The following is a 5,075-nucleotide window of genomic DNA, read 5'->3' on the forward strand; positions in this document are numbered from 1 at the left end:
CAATCACACTTATGTAGGCAAATCTTTGTTTACAATTAAGTATAAGTTTAGCTTCAAAACTTTTAGAGTTATACATACAAATAAAAGTGGGATACAAAGAAACCCTCTATAATTTGGCCAATTTTAACAGATTGAGTCAGAGGACTCATGCATTAGACATAGCAAGAATTAGAAGATATAATTAAAAATGAATATTCAGTCTTGAAGACACTGATATAAAGCCTGCCCAAAATGGGCAAGAACATTTTCGTTAAGATCATTGGAATAAGCTTGTATTTAACTTCATTAGAAGCTTGCCACTTCTAATGAAATTTGAAGTAACTTCTAATTTGTAGCTTCTAATGAAATCCTATTGATAAACAATTTTTTCTTATTTAAAATTTGGTTTTTGCTTTCATTTACTGTCATTTAATTTTTCACTGGTATTTAATTATTGAAGATGTTAATAGCTTTTAGAGACATTTCATACAAGTATAGACATATTGGTGCACATCTGTAATCTAGGTCCTTAGGGGGTTGAGGAAAGATGACCATGAGTTCAAGACCAACTTCAGCTGCATTGTAGAGCTACTGGAGATCCTGTATTTTAAAAGTCAAAACTAATAATAACAAGAAAAGAAAAGCACTCCTACAAATAATTGATATGCAAACAAATAGAACACAAAGTGACTTGTGGAATCCATTCAGATTGTTAATAAAAGATGCAGTTATTGTTGGCTGAAAGTAAAAATTCATGGAAATTAGCATTAATTTTAGTGGTTATTCATGTCTAATTCCTCCTTCCTCTTTAATTCAGCTTTCTCAAATCAGATCATTCATTTCTTCACTTCAGAAATTTTAATTACGTATCAACTCTGGGTATGTACTCATCATGCATAAATTAGTTACTCTACTCACATATCCATTAGACAGTTTTCTTGGATTTCCCAGATCATAGCAATGCTTAGTAAGTAATAATATTCTTGTTAAGAAAATATACTACCTTTTATGCCCAGAAAACAATTTCATTGTCATCATCCCGTACCTAGCACTTATAATATTTCCTCCCTCTGTTCTGCAGTAATCTCTGAGTCTTGGGGGAAGGGGTGTGATAATAGATGACCCGTTTAGGGCTCAGTACTCCACAGTCTCTTATTCTGTGCACATTGTGACTAGTTGTAAGTCTTTGTGCTAATCACCATCTGGAGCAAAAAGAAGCTTCTCCATAAGTGTGAAAGATGCACTAACCTATAGTTAAGGACATCAGGCATTACACATCTGTTAATACTGTATCCATTTATCAGTATAATAGTATACTCTGCTAGGGTCTGTGACCTACCTACTTACAGGTTTCTTGGCAATATCTGTGTCAGGTACAGAGTCCTTCTTGTAGAGTTTCCCCTTGAATCTAACAAGAAACTTGTTTGTTTACTTCCATAATATGCATGCCACAATTGCACAGTAGGAAAATGTTGCCAGGACAGTTGTTAACTGCAGCACACAGGGTTCACTGTTAGGTAAGGTTAATGATTACTTTTCTCTTCTGGTAGCATGCATAGCACCTTCTAACACTATAAAAGCTACCTAGTAGGTATGAAACTTTAGATCATTACCTGCTTGATTTCTCTGTGTACCATTCAAGTACATAGTATCTTCAGCAATAGGGTCCTACTCTCAAGTTCTGGAGAGTAACTGAGAGAATTTTCATTGGTCGGTACTGTTTGTAAGGGGAGGGATTAATGGGAACCAACTGGCCAACAACTCCTGAAAAGGTAACCAATTCCTGGCACTTGACACTTTGTTTGCTAGTCTGCAGTATTTAGTAAAGAATTGCCCCTCACCTCCATTATAGGGTAACTCCGTTTAAATTCTGCATATATATATGTATGTACATATTAGGGAGCTTCTACAGTAGGTTTTCATATGACTGTTTCAAAAGGCCTTTAAAAGGGCATGTTGGGGGTGTATGGCTTTAAATCCAGTACTCAGGAGACAGAGACAGACACCTCTCTGTAATGTTGAGGTCAGCCTGATCTACAAAGGGAGTACTATTTTCCTGACATTAATTACACGTCCAAAAAATACATAAAACTAAAGATTCAAAGTCTATATCAACATATGAGAGGAAACGTGGGAGGTCTGTGTTTCTGAATCTGAACTATCTCACTTAAAGTGATTACATCCATCTCTATTGATTTACCTGTGAATTTCATGATTTCATTTTACTTAAGAGCTAAATATTCCATTGTATAAGTGCACCACATTTTCATTATCCATCCTCCTGTTGATGGACATCTAGCTTCTTTCAATTCCCAGGTTATTGTGAATAGAGCAGCAATGAGCATAGATGAGGGAGTTTCTCTGTGGTAGAGTAAAAGGTCCTTTGGGTTTATGACAAAGACTGGTATAGCCAGATCATGATGTAGATCTATTTCTAGCTTTTTGAGGAACTTCCACACTATTTTCCACAGTGGCTATACCAGTTTGTATGCTCACCAAAAGTGTATCTCCTTTCATGACATCCACACCAGCATTTTTTCTAATTTGTTCTTTTGGATCTTTTCTGAGAGGGGAAGATTAAATGTCAGAGTAGTTTTGAGTTTCATTTCTTGGATGGCCAAGTTTGTTCGATATTTTATATTTCTCAGCCATTTGAATTTCATCTTTTGGGATATCTGTGTTAGTTACTTGCAACATTTTAAGTTTGATTGTCTGTTTTCTTGATGTTTAGTTTTTGAGTTCTTTGTATATTCTACTTATTAACCCTCTGTCAGGTGTGCAACTGATGAATATATTATCTTTGGTAGGCTGAACCTTCACTTGAATTATGATATCCGTTCTTCACAGAATATTTTCAGTTTCAAGTGTTTTCAGTTGTCATTTGCTTATTTTAATGCCTGTATTATTGGGATCCTGTTCATGAAGCCATTTCCTTTGCTTATAAGTTCAAACATAGTTCCTACATTCTCTTAAGTCAGATTCAGGGTGTCAGGTCTTTAATTGAAGCCCTTGATCCACTTTGAACTGAGTGTTTCCCAGCACCAGAGGTAAGGACCTAGTTTGAGTCTTCTACATGTAGCTATTCAGTTAGATCTGTACCATTTGTTGAAGATACTGTCCCATGCGTATTCCTTACTTTTTTTGTCAAAATTTAGGTTGCTCAATTTTATTAGTCAGTTCTATTCCATTGATGAATGTGTCTGCTTTTTGCTAGTACCATGATGTTTTCATCACAATAGGTTTATAATAGAACTTAAAATAAGGAATTATTAAAACTCCAGCAGTGATTACAATGAAATAGTGTTTTCTGGACACAACAGGACAGTTGAACATATGACCTCACAAAGTTGGAAAGTATGCACCAGACATGCTCAAGTTCAAGTCAGACAAAATTCCAGCATGCAGTGGGGAACAGGCAAGGTATTTCCTTCCCTAGCTGAAAACGTATTGGCAATTGATAGCTGCAGGGAGAAGGAGAATCAGACTTCTTTAGTCCTGTGATCCTGGCAGGTTGACTACTCTCCTAGGGAAATTGGACTTGATAGTGTTTAAAGAGGGCACAAAGTTATGTGGTTAGAGAGGGAAGTGGGTGGATATGATTAAAATATATTTTAAAATCTCAAAGAGAGAATAAAAGTATTATTTTTAATTAAAACAAATAAAACATATTTCTCTGTGCTTCTTCCTGTACTCTGCGTTTAAACTTTTTGAGTGTAAAGCTTTGTATTTCAGAGTATCTCTTTCTTTCTACTAATGATTAGCAATGTCCATAGGACTGTGGCATCAAGTTCCTGGCCTTGCTATTTATATGTTAAATTAAATGTATCTAACAATCTAATTGGTTGCCACATTAAGTGAGGGTAGTTTCGTACTTACACAGAGACTTTAATTTTCTTTTTTAATTAAGCAATTAAAATAGGTGTGAATAATATGGATTATAAGGTATTGATTTGAAAAAATCAGTAAATGAATGATGCTTTGAAAGAAAAACTTAGTGGCTAGAAGGTGGTTTAGCAGTCAAGATGTCTTGCTGCTCTTCCAGACGACCCGTCAATCAACTCACAATCTCCTGTAACTCCATTCCCAGAGAATCTGACACTCTCTTTAGTCTTCCACAAGCTCCCACAAAAATGTAGCATACACACAGATAGACACACACATACACATTAGTAAATATAAAAATAAATCTTGAAAAATAAACAAAAACAATTATTGATCAATTAAAAATACTACCTTACAGCACATGCTTTGACAATACATACTGACAGGATGATGAAACTAGGCAGCCTTCATAAGATATTAAATGTCTATGTAATATAAGTTGATAAGCAAATTGTTTACAAGTATTCCAGGCTTCTTCCATAAACGTTTATTAATTATACAGAGAAAATGATTATTTTAAATTTGATAAATCTGACAGACAATGCATTAAACCACTAATGAGCTGCTCACTAGGATTAGGGAACACTGTTCTCAAATGTCCCCTCATAAGATGCAAGGAGAAGGCTCAGCATTGCATTTGTATTATTTCCGATTTATGTATAAACTTTCTTATCAGAAGGATGCATACCACAAACAAAGATTCAAGAATGTCATACCAATAATGAGCATTCATTTTTCCAACATGTCAACATTATACACACATACACACACACACACACACACACACACACACACACAAAGAAAAGCTAAGGAATGTTCCAGATGCAAGTGAACTAAAAAGATAAACTCAATGCAGCTATTTTCACAGTGGAAAAGTAAATTTTAAAATACATTCATGAACTAAAACCCAAAGGCCAACTTATTGTCTGCTAAAAAGAAACTCTCTTCTTTTATTTGATGAATAACAAATGGTATCTTTAATTACAGCAGAAATAGATTGCTAGAGTCAGTATTATTACAGTTCTCAAGATAAATCAAGATAGGTGATTAAATAAAACTGAATAAGAGAATTCCAAGTGGGAAAGTTGATGCACACAATGCAAACTTGGAAGTGGTTTCTATGGTGAACACAAAGGAGCTGATAATCAATAGTTCTTTGTCGCATATGACAATGAATTCTTTTGTTGTAAACTTCAAAGAGCAGTTTTATAAGG

The sequence above is a fragment of the Nannospalax galili genome, unplaced genomic scaffold (assembly GCF_000622305.1).
Source record: "Nannospalax galili isolate Female #2095 unplaced genomic scaffold, S.galili_v1.0 scaffold298, whole genome shotgun sequence".
Classification (NCBI taxonomy): domain Eukaryota; kingdom Metazoa; phylum Chordata; class Mammalia; order Rodentia; family Spalacidae; genus Nannospalax; species Nannospalax galili.